Source organism: Sus scrofa, chromosome 17 (assembly GCF_000003025.6).
Source record: "Sus scrofa isolate TJ Tabasco breed Duroc chromosome 17, Sscrofa11.1, whole genome shotgun sequence".
NCBI lineage: Eukaryota > Metazoa > Chordata > Mammalia > Artiodactyla > Suidae > Sus > Sus scrofa.
In genome coordinates, this window is record NC_010459.5 from 19,954,890 (window position 1) to 19,972,891 (window position 18,002).

At 39.3% G+C, this 18,002-nt stretch overlaps 1 long non-coding RNA gene across 4 annotated transcripts in view; it reads left to right on the plus strand.

Annotated features, from left to right (window-relative positions):
- Positions 1-18,002, plus strand: part of LOC106506610 — a 381,893-nt gene that overhangs the window by 170,803 nt on the left and 193,088 nt on the right. For all 4 annotated transcript variants that reach the window (XR_002339929.1, XR_002339927.1, XR_002339928.1 and 1 more), the window contains exon 2: positions 330-508. This is a non-coding gene — a long non-coding RNA (uncharacterized LOC106506610). The remainder of the gene's footprint in view (positions 1-329; positions 509-18,002) is intronic.

An 18,002-nucleotide genomic window follows, 5' to 3' on the forward strand; every position in this document is an offset into this window, starting at 1 on the left:
AATAAACCATAATGGAAAAGAAAATGAAAAAAGTTTATATGTTATTATATTCATTTATATTTATGTATATATGTACACACACATATAAATGCACATATGGATATATATGTATATATAGAAATATATAAATGAATCAATTTTCTGTAAACCAGAAACTAACACAACATTGTAAATCAACTATACTTCAATTCAAAAAAAATTCTTAAAAAAAGATAACCTCTCTTGGCTGGCCTTGTGAATTTGCTTTGACCAGTAGAAATCCCAGGAATTGATGATATGCCACACTTCTTGGTCTCATAAGTCTCACACGATCTTTTTCTCTTTCTCAGCTAGCCCAATGGAGAATGTGAGACGTCCATAGCTCAAACCTCCCCATTGCCTCAGCCAACACCCCCAGACTCAGAGTTGCCTAAGTGACTTGTGGGGACCACAGACACTTGATGGAGGCCGGCCAAGACAAGAGGAAGCATTCACTTGAACCCAGCCTCAACTGCTGACCTGCAGAATCGTAAGTTCAATAAATGGTTATACTTTTAAATCATTAGGTTTGGGTGTGGCTTGTTAGGCAGCAATAGCTAACTGATAAAATAAGTTTTAGGAAACTTTACAATAATTTCCATCACACAGTTTTTGCAAGGAGTCAGGAGACTCCTGAGCAATGATTCTTGTGAGAACAATGTTAGCTGAAATTAACCAACTATGCCAACTGTGCTTTCTCTATGCAGCTGTCAACCTCTGCTGTTTTACTGTAATATAATTATCAAATTAATTTGGTTCAAACCAAAGACAGGGAGGTTTCTAAGTAGCAAGGATTTGTCTGTTTTGGTAGAAATGAGGAAAATGTTATTGTAATTGTGTGATAATGCTATTTATTGGCAGGAGTGATTTTGGAGCAAGAAGCTCCAAGATGGATTTTTATTCTATTACAAAAATAATCACAGAATAATCTGATTAATAATCCTGCTTCTGAATCCAAGAGCACAAATTTAATTAAAAATGTATAAAATAGGACACACGAACAAGTCACTGTTTTCCTCACTCTTCAATGTGTGTATGTGTGTCTCATAGTGCATTTGCCTTATTATCAGTCTTGATAAACTCTGAGGGAGAAAGCCACTTGATTTTGTCGTGAAATGTCTCCAACACATCTTCCAGAGTGTGGTGTCTGCTTTCGGGCCTCCGTGTCTGAGTGCCATTTGCTAAAGGCCTTTCCCCATAAGGAGCTGGGTCACTTATTAGATGTGGTCGGAGGAGGCAAGAGAGCGTGAGAAACTTGGAGTGGAGGTGGGGGTCCTGTTCCATGGTGATACATTCTGGGTTATGCCCTTTTAATGATATCTGTATATGTTTTCTTTCTTTGAAAATACATGTGTGTGTGTGTGTGTGTGTGTGTGTAATATCTACAATGTCAGAATCCTAAAGTTGGGAAATTGGAATTTTAAAAAATATATTAAACTTTTGATTTTAAAACACCATTTATTTGCTAAGTTCCTGAAATATCCATTTTCAGTACTTGAAGAGGTCTGTGCTTCTGAGAAGTGCATTGGTTTCCTGGCTGGGGGTGTAGTGGTTCTCCCTCTGTCCACTTCTGCCAGCATCATTCTCCATTTTCCCTGAAGTGGAGTTTGAGGGGACCACCTGCCATGGATCGCGGGTCCATGGAAATAGTTCAGAGGCTCCTGGGCAAGACAGTGTCCTACAGTTGATTTGAGACTGATTTGGAAACTGGAAGACTTGGCTGTAATTCCTGCCCTGCCGCTATGTGCTGAGTGATCTTGGGGGAGCCGTTCAGCCACCAACTAGTTCTCATTTCATTTAGGAAAGAAAGAAATTGGAGTTGACAACCTTTTTAGTCCCTTTATAGCTATTTATTATGACAGTAACTGGGCAATGTTGGAAGACGGTATCCATTGACATGCCCACCATATATATAATTTTCATTTGTTTTGTTTCAAGAGCTAAAATATTAGAATAAAAAACTTTAAGGCATTCCCCCCATCTGACTGTAAAAGCCATGCTTTGAACTAAAAAGTCTTTAATGCCCTTGCAATTGAATATTGAATATGAAGTAATTTAGAAGTATTTCCATTTAATATGTTTAACGTGAAAATTTTGATGATTAAATGGGTATGTTTAAATTTTGGGGGGAGTTTTTATTCATATGAACTTGGAATAATGCATGTTGATTCCCTGGTTCTGGAACTCCTTACTGGAGGAGTGATAGATCTTTTAGCAACTGCATTAAGCCGTCTCTACAAAAACATATTCCAATGCAAAAATTTGGTTAAGGAGTTTTATTGTTATCCAGAGGATTCTACCCTTTTAAGGGAAGAAAGCCTTTTTTTGGGAAAAACATTTTTTTGATCAACTTTGGCTAAGGCTTAAGCAGTGATTTATGGATTTCAGTTGACCTACTTGTTATGGGTCTAGACAAAATGAGCTCTCTATTGATAAGATATCTCCTGTGATTATACTTTATCTTTGGAACGGGATCTAAGGATGGAAGAAAGAGAGATGATGGGAAATATATATCTTCTTTTCCCTGAGAAAGCTTTGGAGAAAGGCATCCTTTAGCACATAGTTCCTCCCTCATTTCATGGGTAGTAAACTCTGATGTGTCACATCCTGAAGTTTGTGTGATCAGATGTGCCTTCTCTGGCGTAAGGTACTTATAAGGACAATAAAGCCAGGAACTAACCCTTTACATGGCATGATGTTTTGCTCTGTTATACTGATATGACAGTTGGGACAGGCTGGTTTATGTGTCACAGTCTTAGAGTATTTCTTATTCGCACTGCTCACTACATTCTCAATCTAAAGTTTACCAATCTTGACAGTGACTACCTAGTAGGTATTTGCTGGTGTTCTGTTTGCTTTGTTTTGTGTTGGGGTGTGTGTGTGTGTGTGTGTGTCTGCATGCACTTTTTATTGAAGTGTGGTCCAAATGCAGACGAGTGAACATATCATAAACAGACAGCTTGATGCATTTTACAAACGGTATAACCAACACCCAGATCAAGGAACAACCCTTTTCCAGCTCCCCCAGGACTCTGCCTCCCACTTCTTTCCTGACCCAGTGTAACCTCCCTCTTGACTTCTAACTGCATAGTTTAATTTTACTTATTTTTGTCTTTATATAACATGGGCTATTACAGTCTTACTCTTTAGAGTCTTCCTTCTTTCACTCAACATTATGCTCATGGGATTCTTCCATATCATTCTCTTCGCTGTTTTGTAGTTCATTGTATGAATATATGTGACTCATTTATCCGTATTCCACTGTTGGGGCGCCTTTGGGCAGTTTTCCCTTTGGGGCTATCACCAATAATGCTGCTCTGAACATTCTAGTGCATATCTTCCAGGGAACGTAGGTCCACTTCTCTTGGGAATATGCCTAAATGTGAAATTTGTGGGTCATAGGTATATATATTTCTTCCTAAGTATAATGTTAGAGTTGGGTATGCAGAATTGACTAAATTATGAAACCAAACATTCATTTGTTTGACACCTGAAGTAAGTACTGTTTGAGGAAGAGAGAAGAATCTGAAAAAAACATGACATTTTTACTCATGGGTCTATGTTCCAAGCTTTTGAGCTAACATTGTCTGTTCTTCTCTCTCAGTGGTGGGATTTTGAAAGTGTGCTGACACAGCCACTTTCTGCGGGGCTGCTCCTGGCCCAGGGTTCTTGCCACATAAACTCTTCTAGCCCAGACCTTGTGAGTGTTACGGGAAGTGGCCTTGGTTCTTTTGTGTTCGTTTCCGGCCCCAGGTTGCTCATCGCTCCCTGTGCCCATTTGAGGTAACACACCGACAGTTGTCAAGATGAATCATGGCTTTTTCTCAGACACACAGGGAGACCGAGTTTGTGACTAATAGACAAATCCTCTGGACATGGGCTGAGCCACCAAGAGCCACCCTTGTCCAGGCAAGTTCAGGCCTGAGGTGCAGCTTCTGACAGACAGCAGGGAAAGCAAGCATTGGCAGAACGGTTGTGTTATTTGCATCTCTGATTTTGAAGACGCTTTGCTTTCTCTTAATCCCCTCTAGCACCTCCAAAAAGTCGTATTAGCCTATTTGTGGCCCCTGATGTGTGTCTGCCTGTTTATGCATGTGCTCAGAATCCAGGGAGTGTGGCATAAATATTAAAAACTTCAAGGGAGATGTGGTCTCAAGGCCGATGCCAGTGGGCATTGAGCACTGCCTTCCTCCTGCCCATTTTTTACTCTCTCTGACTCTCCCCGACTCTTCTGCACAGAGCTCATTGGATTAAAATAGTGAAGGACTTGAAAGCTTTGAAGAGAAATGAAATGTGAGGAAGGACAGTGAGGATCTTTGGGTGGGAGGTACTGATTGTCTGTAAATGTTTCAGGTATCCTTAGATTTTCTTGGAAATCATTTCCCAATTGGCTCAAGTTGGCTTTCTCAAATGTTACTCAAAAGTTGTGTGTGCATGTGTGTTAGGAAGATGTGACTACCAGGTTTTGCAGTCTCCTATGTGCTGCCGATTCTGCTGCATCTTCATGGAACCAGCCCTCATAGTTGCAAAAGAACATTCCGATGTGTATGTATTGGGTGACATTTTGAATCCCTTGGACTAGGCCTTCTCATTTTGCAATGTCCTTTTGTATTAGTTCCACTCAAAGAAAGACTTGCACCCTGTTGCTTGAAGGACAGAAGAGGTGGGGCTTTAACTTAATTTCAGGAGACTGGACAATTTCATTCTCACCTGCTGAAAGCACCATGTTTATTGAAAAGGAACTTTCTGAGTGAGCTCAATTAAGCCCAGACAGTTTAATTTAACTTGTTCCTAATTGTAAGGGGTTATTTTTTCTGGCATGGAGCCACTCAGAATTTTATCTGCAAGTTCTCCAGATAATCTCCATCTTCGTACACAATTTTCTCAGAGATACTCAGAATTCCGCTGCAGTGGGACATTCCAGGTTCTCTCCTCTCCTCTCTCTCTCTGTCTCTCTATTTCTCTATCTCTTGAGTATGGTTTATATCACTTGAGGTTGTATAGATTAGTAGAGGTTGGAATATCTACAGCTTGTCTCCAGAGGTCAAGGCTGTTTCCCTGTAGAACTGGAGGGATCAAACAATGGCAGGCCCCATCCCTATATTCAGTGATTCATTCTTTGTCTCAAACTTCCGGCTGTTATGGCCTGACCATTGTTACAGAGAAGGGCCTATTGCCCTCTCTTATGGGAAAAGAGGATAGAGATTTAGGGATGGAGGAGTTAACCTTAGGGAAAGAAGTATCAACAGTCTCTACCCTAGTGCTTTCCAAGTGTGGCCCCTGGACCTGCAGCATCAGCATCACTTGAAAACATCTTAGATAAGCAAATCTATTCAATCAGAAATTCTGGGGCTGGGCCCAGCAATCTGTGTTTTAACAAGAAAGTCTAAAGTTTGAGATTAATTTCTATTATAAAAAATTACCTTTGCCAGTCTTAAATATTAAGATACTATAAGCTTTGGGAGAAATGTGGCTGTTTTTTGTTTTGTTTTGTTTTTGCTATTTGCTTTTGATTTTCAGTGGTGGTATTTTGTATTGTAAAATGAGAGATATAAAATAAACACATGAAAATATTAGGTTCAATTTCCTTAACCCTGGGCTCTCTTCTCCAGGGGAAAGATGATAGGAGAATTTTGGAGAAATATACGGAATGTCTACCTTTTCACCTTGTATGTATGAAAAGAGTGTGATTACATTTCTTATCTTAGGCTTGTAACCTAAATGCCTTCTAGACAAGGCTCTCTCTCCCTCTTGACTTTTTTGAGTAAGTTTCCAACAGTCTCTTTTTGATCTTTTCTTTTATGTAGTTGCTTCAAAACGGTTTTTGGTTTTCTATTTTCCTTCTTTTTCTTTCCAGAAATTTCTCTTAGGGCATCCTTAATTATGGTCTCCTCTTGAGTATATATGACAACAGAGAACTCTGAGTTACAACTGTAAATAGCAGAATCCAGAAGAAGACTGTCTGACCATAGCTAGGCCAACAAGTCATGATAGTTGTTCCACAGCTTGTCAATCGTGGGATAAATAAAGGACCTGAGGGCTTACTTCCTAAACCATCAAACTGACGTGTGATTTGGTGTGATGGGGAGGAGAGCATGGAACAACAAATCATCGTGTGTTAATTTCCATGTCAAATTGATGGAAAGCTTTGACACCTGCCCATTTGCTTATTGAATGATCAACCCCCATGTCCATCAGGGTTCTAGTTAACATACAATAGTCTGCCTCTACCTTAAGTATGTGCAAGCATTTTCGAAATGCATGGTATACTTCTCAAGTAAGTTATAACATTGGCTGGTGAGTTTTAGATCTTCTTTTCTCCTTAAAGCAAGCATAAATTAGAAATTTAGGACTTCCTGATGTGGCACAGCAGTTAACAAATCCAACTAGTATCCATGAGAATGCAGGTTCTATCCATGAGAATGCGGGTTTGATTCCTGGCCTCACTCAGTGGGTTAAGGATCCAGCATTGCTGTGAGCTGTGGTGTAGGTCACAGATGTGGCTTGATCTCACATTGCTATGTCCGTGGTGTAATCTGACAGTTATAGCTCCTATTGGACCCCTAGCCTGGGACTTCCATATGTCATGAGTGTGGCCCTAAAAAGCCAAAAAGAAAGAAAAGGAAAAGAAACAAAACACTCCCCTCTCCTATTAAAAAAAAAAAAAAGATGAAAAGAATAGTTGATCCCATTGGAAAACCAGACATTATGCAAGTACCCAAAATATAATCATATGGATTGAAACTTTAGGAAGCAAATGAGCTATTTTAAAGAGATAGCAAACTGATAAAGAGACCTCTACTTTGTTGTAGAACAATTTCTTAAGTATGTCAGGATAAAGATGAAAGTATATCTAGAATAGGTAAACTACACTGTAAGAACAAATGTAAACATCTTATACTTATGTCTCAGAGGAACATTTTCTTTGCAAGAGGAAACCATGGGAGACCTTGCAAAATGCTTCAGGAAAAGAAGGCACTGCAATTACTTATTGGTAAGCAAGCACGGGCTCTGTGTTATAACTGTTTTTCTCTTTAAAACTTGAAAGCTCCACTCCCCTCTGCTGTCTTCAAAAGCATTTCACACCAGGGAAAGTGGCATCGTGAAGCCCTGCTGGCTAGAGATGTCTGGAGCTGAAGTCTTAGGTCCCTGCCTGCCCCCAGTCACTGTGCTCTCTCCTCCTTGCTTCACCCACCACATCCAGCTGTCTTCATAGGGGCCAAGCTTGGAGCCAGGTTAGTCCCAGAATGCCCTAGAGCCCTGAGATGCCTCCATCTCATTTGTTTGTTTATTCTTTCCCTACCAGTCAGATCGAGCTTTTCATTAAGCTGAAGGGTAGGATTCTTGAATCAAATCCAACTGATAGAATCTGAGCACTATGCTTTCAAACACATTTGACTAATATTAGTCTCAGTGCTTTCAGAAAGGTACTTTAAAAATCACTTATTGAAATATAATTTACATACAATAAAATATCAGGAAGTGTAGTTTGATGACGTAGGCTAATGTATACAGCTGTCCTACCAGTTAAGAAAGACAGCATTTCCATCAGTCCAGAAAGATCTCTGTTGTCTCTTAGCAGTCACGTCACTCCCCACCCCTGCCCCAGGCAACCACTGATCTGATTTCTATCACCATAGATTAACTTTGCCTGTCCTAGAACTTCACACAAATGGAGTCATAGAGTATATACAATTTTACATCTGGCTTCTTTCACTCAGCATAATGTAAACATCCAAACTTGCACTGCAGCCTAACATTTTCTTTGAAAGAAGAAACCATGAGATGCTTTGAGAAACCTTCAGGAAAAGAAGCAAGGTCACCTGTTTTGTTACGCATAGCATTTTGGTCTTTTGCATCATTGAGTAATATTCTATTCTATGAATATGTCCAGTCCCCCTTAATGGATATTTGGGCTGTTTCCAGTTTGGGGATATTGTAGATTAAAACTCTATGAACATTTATGTATATGTCTTTCTGTGGACATATGTTTTGATTTCTCTTGAGTAAATACCTAGGAGATGGAATTGCTTGATCATGTTTAACTTTGTAAGCAATGGCCAAATTATTTTTCATAGTGGTCATTCATAATCAGTCTATAAGGGTTTCAGTTTTTCCCCCTACTTGTGAAATTTGATATCATTAGTCTTTTTAATTTTAGGCATTCTAGTAGGCTTGAGTGGCATTTTATTGTGGGATGATCAGGTTTTTTTTGTTTGCTTTGTTTTTGTTTTTTCAATTTTTGCTCCCCTTTCAGGTTTCCTTGATGGTAACTCTAACAAGGGGCCAATCAGGGAGTTCCCGTTGTGGCATAGCGTAAACAAATCCAACAAGTACCCATGAGGACACAGGTTTGATCCCTGGCTTCGCTCAGTGGGTTAAGGATCAGGTGTTGCCATGAGCTGAGGTGTAGGTTGCAGATGCAGCTCGGACCTTGCATTGCTGTGGCTGTGGCTAGCAGCTATAGCTCCAATTCAACCCCTAAGCTGGGGACTTCCATGTTCCATGGGTGTAGCCCTAAAAAGCAAAAAAAAAAAAAAAAAAAAAAAAATCAAGGGAGTAATCCAATTAAAATGTAGAGATGTAAAAAATTGCCCAGAATGAGATGGAACGAGATCACTAGCTCATTTTCACAGCTCATTAACTATTGGCCTGTGATCAAACTGCAAACTTTAGGGCATTATTTCTCTTTTCCCCCTTTCTTGGAAATTTAGTATATCTGAATACCTTATCTTCCAACATTAAAATTTCTTTAAAGAAGGCAAAAATTGAAGGAAGTCATTTTATTAGTTTCCTATGGCTGCCATAACAAATTACCTCAGACTTGGTGGCTGAAAACAGTGGAAATTTATTCTATCACCCTTCTGGAGACCAGAAGTCTAAAATCAGCTTCCCTGGGCCAAAATCAAGGTATCTATAGGGCCGCTTTCCCTCCAGAGACTCTAGGGGAGAATTCGTTCCCTGCCTCTTCCACTTTCTGGTGGCTGCTGGCATTTCTTGGCTTGTGGCCAGTCACTCCAATCTCTGATTCTCTATTCATTGATACCTTTGTGTGTGTCTGCCTTTCTCCTGTAAGATCCCTTGTGATTATGTTGCTCAACTGGATAATCAGGATTATCCAGGATTACCCCATCTCAAAACCCTCAACTTAATCACATCTGCAAAGGCCTTTTTCCCAAATAAGGTAATATTTATAGGTTCCAAGAATTACGATCCAATATTTTGGGAGCTTTGGGGAGTAGATTTTTCAGTTTAGCACAGACATAGAACCTTAGAGCTAGTTGTGTCTAAAGATGAGGTTCCTTTTTCTCTTTTGAGGAAGAGAGGTAAAGGATGCCTGGAAGACTAAGAAAAATATATGAATATACAGACTCTATGAAATTCCTCTAGGTTCCTATGACCCTCTGGAACCCATTCATGAATATCAGGAATAAAATGCAATTTGGAGGAGAAATGGAACCCAAACCCAGGTTCACTAGACAGTATTATTGTTCATAATTCTTTCTTCCTCCCAGCCCTTCTCAAGGATTCCCTGCAGGCAGGCCCTTCTTCCTCTATCCCTGTACTGAGTTTGGGTTTCACCACATGACTTGGCCAGTGTGATGTGACCAGAAGTGCTACTGTGTAGGTCCAAATTGGGGCTTTAAGAGTCTTGGCAAGCTTCCATAAGCCCATCTGGAGCATTTATTTCCACCATGAAAATATCTTGTCTCAAGTGGCCTGTACCTAACCCAGAGCTCGGCATCCAGCCTGGCCTAGATAAGCTCAGCAAACTCCTGGACAACAGCTTACCTGAAGATCCATGAGCATGAATTAAATGTTTGTTGTAAGCCACTGAGATATTTGAGTTCTTAGGTAGCATTGTCACAGCAAAAGCTGATCGATATACTATAATTAAATCTCCATCTACCTTCCTACTCTGGCAGACTATCTTGGACAGGGGAGAAAGGAAACCTTAGGGTATTCCTTGCTTTTCTCTCTCTAAAGTCATAAAGTACCAGTTAAATAGCCAGCTCCACATTTCTCTTTCTTGCTGCACTTTGGAAATGAATCAAAAGAGCTTCCTAAACCAAAGGCACTCTAGTCCCCAAAGGAAATGCCCAATCATGATACTTTAAATGGTCTGCAACATCAAATGGCTTATAACTCCAAAAAGGAAAATGAACAAAATGAACAGTTTTCTTCTCTCAATTTAAAGTGAACCCCAATTTCACAATATCTAGAAGACAAAGGAAGGTGGGAGAAAGGCTGCCATATTTTTTTCCTGGCATCTGGGGAAACATTCATCTTTCCTCCTAATTTTTCAATGATTTCTGATTTCAGGCACCAAATAAGAGAGGATGGAGTTGGGGGTGGGTAGAGTCAAGAGCTCCAACTCTGGACCTGAACATCTATAAAACAGGCAATCACCATGCTTCCCCCATGGATTCCACAATATAGACTGCATTTTGGTTTCATCCTTAGGCAAAAGTTCATTGTGTGCCATGCAAGTATTTGCAAAACACATGTGGATCTGAGGTTACTTTTGGTAAAACAAACAAAAAACAGTATCCCCTCCCCCAAACTTCACCTAATTGTCTTCACTTAATTAATAGCAGTGTGCTGTATGCATGCACTCTTCTTATAGGATCATTTGGTAGCAAATTGTAGCCAAGTTTTTAACCTGGAGAAATGCTTATAAATCCTAAAATTCTATTATCTAAGAATTTTCCTTTAAATGAGATTTTGTTGCTGTTGTTCAATAATACAAAAAGCAAAGATAATGGAAATTCACAGTTGCCTTAAATGAACTCCTACACTGAGTTAAGTATTAAGGGTTTTCCCCCCTAAAATTAGCAAGTGATGCTTGGGGAAAATATAAAAAACTGATTTAAAAATAGCTCTAGAAGTTTCCGATCATGGTGCAGTGGAAACAAATTTGACTAGGAACCATGAAGTTTTGGGTTCAATCCCTGGCTTTGCTCAGTGGGTTAAGGATCTGGTGTTGCCCTGAGCTGGGTGTAGGTCACAGACGCGGCTCGGATCCTGCCTTGCTGTGGCTGTGGTGTGGGCTGGCAGTTGTAGCTCCAATTAGACCCCTAGCCTGGGAACCTCCATATGCTGTGGGTGTGGCCCTAAAAAGCAAAAATAATAATAATAATAATAATAATAAAAGTAGCTCTAAAATTCAATAGTGCTGATAGCATTATAGATAAAAGAATATGAGAATTTGGAGAATGCATGTCAGAGATAGCAGTTTGTAGTTCTATTTTATGACGCATTTGGAGGAATAGGAAGTTTATCACATCAAGCTTCCCTCACCTGTAATACTGACAGTCTGAACTTTGTTCAGCTGGATATATTTAAAGTCATTAACATGTAACAGATACAAAAGTGGTTCTGTCCCATCCATTTGAAGTTTCCAACATAAATGATTACTTCGCATAGTACACTTACAGTCAGGTCTGTTTTGTATCAATGCTAAATGAAAATGGAAAAATAAAGCCAGAGAAGATGCTAAAGTTCACTGATGTAGTAAAAAGCGGAAAGAAAGCAAAATGACATTCCATTTTCCAAAAAGCTACCAGCTCTGCCTTTGATGTTGAGATTGTTCAATTACCATGGAAAGTGAAAGATGTTCCAGAATCATTAAATTGTCGTTTTCCCCCATCCTGAACATTGTAGTGCATTTCCTGTCTCAGTGGAGCAAGATGAATTAGGTTCAGGAGTCTCCATGGAAAGGCCACTTTTCATTCTGTGTAACACTGACCTTTTTTTCCCTTTCTAATAAATACAGTCTCGAAGTTCTCTTTACCTACGGATGTATTCCTGTCTCGAATGGCATTCAGGTTCTTATGCTATCCTGTAGTTTTATTCTCTTCTGAGATACCATCACTTTTGTAGTATTTAAGTAGTTGGGTATTACTTTATGCTTTATGGGGTCCTTCAGCTTGTTTGAGATATAATAGTTGACGCTGGCCTTCTCATAGAAAGCAACACCAAAAAATTGAGTTATTTTAAAATATCCACTTTGTTGGCTCTATGACAGCTAGTCAACAGAGAGAGAAATGGATTTGATAATGATTATCAGTTGGGTCTCAGACTCTTCCTCTTGCTTGTTCAACACATATGCCGAGGACAAACCTGGCTTAAAACATACCTAAAAGATTTATGTGGACCCTATTAAGCAGAGGCAGACAAAGCTTAGTGAGATGGCATGATCTGGATAATGGAGCTCTGTGGTTGGAAGACCACATTCTGATTCTGGTTCCACCTGGTTTTATTAACCTCTCAAAGTTAATATTATTTAGTTACAGCAGAGTCAGGGTCAGCTTTGTTCAGCTGTTTCCTACTGATGGAGTGAATATAAGCATCTACTTGATTCTCTGGCTTAATTCCTTTTTTTCTCTTTGGATGGTATCTCCTTCACCACATCTTCAGGTTAAGTTATACCCAAGAGCCAGAACTAATCTTGTTCTTATGGGTTCAGTGTCCTAGAAGATGAAGTATTAATGCAACCATATTACCCATTTCTAGAAAATGGGCTTCTCTCCTGATTTTGAGACCTAGCTGAACTCTCTTCCATTTTCCATTCTGGGTTTCTCTCTAATGCCCGTTATCCTTGAGTCCCTATCTTAACAAATGCTAAGTACCAGTGTCTGGCATGCCAAGCCCCTACTCAAGATCCATAACTGGGCCCTGATTCCCTGCCCTTGGGCTGCATGATAATAGTAATACTGATAATAGCAGCTGATGAACAAGTGCATGCTTACTACAAGGGCCCAACACTAAGCTTGTGTCTCAATACTTCCCAGAGTTGGGAGAAATATTTTCCTATTAAAAATTATGTAGTTGTTTTAATATGCATTAGACACATTTTTTAATTTTTTTCATGATTTTTATTTTTCCATTACAGTTGAAACATTTTTGTATTTTAAAAAGTTATGAGCTTGTTTTAATTGGATCCAAAAAATACAGACAAATCATATTTCAAACCTGTGATTTTATGGATATTATTGCATGGATAAGGCTAAAGGAGAAGAAAGAGTAAATTTAAACATGGCAAATATGGCTTTTTTTTCTCATGAAGCTCCTATTTCTACAGATGGTCCCACTGGGTGCCTAGCTTCTCAGGGGCACCTCTTCCTTTTATCCCTCCAGGCTAGGGGTGAGAATGTCTTTAAGTGGTTGCTAATTTTGGAATTACCTTAATATCGTCTTTTGACTCTCAGCTTCTCCATTGTCTGTTGACCAAAGATTGATATTAAATTCTTCCTGTTATAAAAATGTAATTAATTAAACTCAAAAGCTTTTACACAGCAAAGGAAACCATTAAAAATAGAAAAGACAACCCACCAAATGGGAGAAAATCCCTACTAAGGATGCAGCTGACAAGGGCCTAATCTTCAAAGTATATAAACAGCTAATACAACTCAACAATAACAACCACAACAACCCAATCAAAAGATGGTCAGTAAACCTAAACAGACATTTCCCCCAAGAAGATATATGGATGGCCAGTAGACACCTGAAAAAATGCTGAACGTCACTAATTATTAGAGAAATGCAAATCAAAACTATAATCAGGTCCCACCTCACACCAGTCAGAATGGCCATCATTTAAAAAATCAACAATTGGAGTTCCCGTTGTGGCTCAGTGGTTAACGAATCCAACTAGGAACTATGAGGTTGCAGGTTCGATCCCTGGCCTTGCTTAGTGGGTTAAGGATCCGGCGTTGCCATGAGCTGTGGTATAGGTTGCAGACATGGCTCGGATCCTGCATTGCTGTGGCTCTGGTGTAGGCCCATGGCTACAGCTCGGATTCGACCCCTAGCCTGAGAACCTCCATATGCCATGGGAGTGGTCCAAGAAATCACACACACACACAAAAAAGTCAACAATTAACAAATGCTGGAGAGGGTGGAGAAAAGGGAACCCTCCTTCACTTGGTGGGAATGTAAATTGGTACAACCACTATGGAAAACAGTATGAAGTTTCCTCAGAAAACTAAATATAGAACTACCATGTGATCCAGCAGCCCCACTCCTGAGCATATATCTGGACAAATCTTTGATTCAAAAAGATACATGAGTCCCTGTGTTAATTGTAGCACTATTTGCAATGGCCAAGACATGGAAACAACCTAAATGTCCATCCACAGATGAATGGATACAGATTTGGTACATATATACAATGGAATACTGTTCAGCCATCAAAAAGAAAAAACTAATGCCATTTGCAGCAACATGGATACAACTAGAGATTATCATACTAAGTGAAGTATGTTAGAGAAAGACAAATATGATATCACTTATATGTGGAATCTAAAACATGACACAAATGAACAGAACAGAATAGACTCAGGGACATGGAGAACAAACTTGTGGTTTGCCACGAATGAGGCAGGAGGGGGTGGGATGGACTGGGAATTTGGGGTTGGTAGATGCAAACTATTACATTTAAAGTGGATAAACAATGAGGTCCTACTATATAGCACAGGAAACTCTATCCAATCTCTTGGGGTAGAACATGATGGAAGATAGTATGAGAAAAAGAATGTATGACTGGGTCACTATGCTCTACAGCAGAAATTGACACAACACTGTAAATCAACTATAATAAAATGTAATAAATAAAAATGTAAAGTGATCCCTGCTTTCCTTGTTAGACCCTGCCTGACACAAACACATGTCTTGATCACACCTTTATATAATGGTTGAGATAACTAGAGTTCTATAAGCTTAGCAACTTGCCCAGTATCTTATAACAGACAAGAAATAGAATTGAAATCTAGGCCTCTTTGACTTAACAGTCTATTCTCTTGACCACTGCTTCTTCACTGAGCATTTTTATTGTCCTCACAGACTTGCCTGAAACCAGTCACATGTATGAATGGCCATTATGACCTGCAGATTTACTCCCAATGAACAGTATTTCTTCCCCACAGTAGAGTTGCTCTCCAGAAATCTCCTGCACCAGAGACTGTCCATTTCCTGCTCTCCACTCAGTACACTCCCACCTATATCAACTAACTGTTTCTTCCTTCAAGTATTTAGGTGATTACTTTATTCCTCAGAAGATTCTTATGGTCCCAGATCTGGAATGACTCTAGAATCATCTTAACTATATCTGTCAGAATACCAGCAGAAAAGAGATGGCAGAGTCAGATCAGGATAATTCAAGAAGCAGGTGGCAGATTGTATTTAGCAAAGATGATGACACTGATGTTTATATACATATATATACACACACATATATGTGTATATATGTGTGTGTGTGTGTGTATATATATATATATATATTTTTTTTTTAGAGGTAAGGCCATAAAAGGCAATATGGTTCTCTCTCTCCCTCTCCCCCTCTCTCACACACACACACGCTATGGGAAGTCAGGTGCCACACTCAAACTTGCTCACCATGTGAGTAAGCCACCATGGAACTGTACCATCTAAGTCCAAATGACTGAAGACGCCTCTTGCCCCCCCTGCCCAACTCCCCACAACATATAACTGCAACCACATGAGTGACCTTAGGGAACTGCCTTGCTAAGCCCTTCCCAAATCCTTGACCAATGGAACTGTGAAAGCAAACACATGAGTATTATTTTAAGCTACTACCTGCTATAGTAGTAGTAGCTACAATAGTACTACTATTAGTAGTAGTAATAGATACCCAAACAGAGGGTTGAATAAAGGGGCTATTGAAGAAGTTTGTGGCAGGCTGAGAATAAGGACAGAGGTGGCGCAGGGTCTGAGCTTTTGATGACCAGGCTGTGACCACTCCGATGCCTTGGAAGCTGTGGAGAGAGGTCCACCTGGAGAGAAGCAGTGATTTTTGGTCAAGGGATGCAGCTAGCCTGACATAGTCTCTCAGAGAAATAACTGGGAAGAATAACATCTCAACATCATTCTCTTTTAAGTATCTGGTGAAGCTCCACCATTGGGAGCTAGATGGCCAAATCCAAGCACCAGAGGATGAGTTAGCCTTTCATAAAGAAACACACTGGGAGTGTTGAGATGTTTGATGAGCAGGAAAAATATACAAGAATGAAGCAAGCTTTTAACAAGATATGTCTTGTCCACATTTTATCTCTAGCTTGAGTCTTCCTAGACGACCCAGTGCTGCCACCCTCCAATAATCCTACCTCTACTGGCCAGTGAGGGCATGGTCAGCTTTATCATTTCTCATCCCGTTTTTTTCTGTGAATTGTCAACAAAGTTGATACTAGTTACATTAGTTGGAGAACTCAAATCCCTTAAGAAATGCCAGATAGGATTTTATTGGCAAAAATATTCTATCCAATGAGTTAAAGTCTAAATTTCCCGGTTTCTCCCTCTCTTTTGGTTTTACATTGACAAGTCTATCTCTTGATCTTTCTTCCTTTTCTCCTGTTTTCATTCATTCCTTCTGCTACTAATAACCTCAAACTGTCCATATGGATCATCTCCCTGGTCTCACAACTCACTTACTGTTTAAATGCCTAAGGTACATTATGTTCTAGCAAGTCAGACTTCATGGGTAAACACACTTTTATCTCCTAATGTACCTAAATCCACTGGGCTCCCTTTTCATCATCTTATTTACGTCTAGAAGAAGAAATCAGAACCATCAGCAATCTTTACTCACCTGGTTCCATGTTCTTTTTTTAATTTTTAGTGATAAATTACTATTTTAAACTTGTAGATTTTTCAGGAGCAATCTTAAATGATCCTCTTACCACCTAATTAAAATAAGACATTAGCAAAGTTTCATGGTTGTAATAATAGTCATTTGGATTAAACTTATTACATGTTCTTTTAAAAATGTGATTAGAACCTAGATTCTCAACCAAGATTGAGAGTGTATTTTTCATTCTCGGTAACCTGATAATAAATTTCAGTGGGGGAGTTGATGCTAAATCATACATGTAAGTTTGGTCAAATTTTGTCCTCATAGGAACCTACTTTCTCTTTAGAAGAGAATCATGATTTTTTTTTTTTTACTCATCAGATAATTAATGGACATTTATTAAGCCAACAGCATTATGTTAGATGATGACAAGGAAGAGATGAACAGTCATAATTAGTGTCCTTAAGGAAGAATGATGTTTAATCAAGGACCAAATTCCTCCTTTAAGTGTTACGTCTTTACTCTCTTCATAGTAAACCTCATTTAGAAAACACCTTACAGATTATTAACAATGCTGGCCAAAAAGAAGCCTGTTTGTATATCTGCAATAGATGTCAAAGACATCTATTTATAGACACTCATCTGCATTTATGACACAGGGAGAAGACTGTGGTTCAAAGGTATAGACACATAGAGGCTTAATTAAGGTGGAACAACTAATTGGTCGTAGACAGGAAATCATTTTCATACAACTTCAGGATTTCTAGTCCAATATTCTTTCACATTAGACTGAGTTTATTTGCTCTAAAAGGTGTGTTGTTTTCCAGATCCATAAAGCTAATAAACATTTTGATGAACCTTAATAAGCTTTCCTACAGTGGACACAGTGTCTGGCATACCCTAGGTATCTAGCAGTTATTTGCTGAATGAAACAAGTATAGGAACCTTCAGATAAACCCAGTCAAATTCTGTTTCCTTTCTCTTCCAGTCTGCATTATGCAATGTTATCCTCAAGTCAACCCTAAATCTATTTTCCCAGAAGCAATGAGTGGTTTTCTACAAGCATGCTATTTCTGGGATCTTGTTTGGCTCCAGCATTTTTTAAAAAAGAGCCTTGACTTTCCAGATTTGAGTAGCAGCTGCTTTTTTGAATGATATACAGGACTACACATGCTTTTTTTCTGCCTGTTTCTTTCCTCCTGAAACCCAGAGGGATTGACATCAAGGATTGTGATTAATGGTGCCTGAGTATTTCCCTTGCCCTCCTCCACACTTTTGTACTAAGAGTGTCTTTCTTTAGAAACATCTATCTCCATCTCCGTCTTGGTTTCTCACGTGTTTTTCTTTGCGATGAGAATCTACTTAGCAAGCTCCTTTCCAATTCCTTTGCCCTATT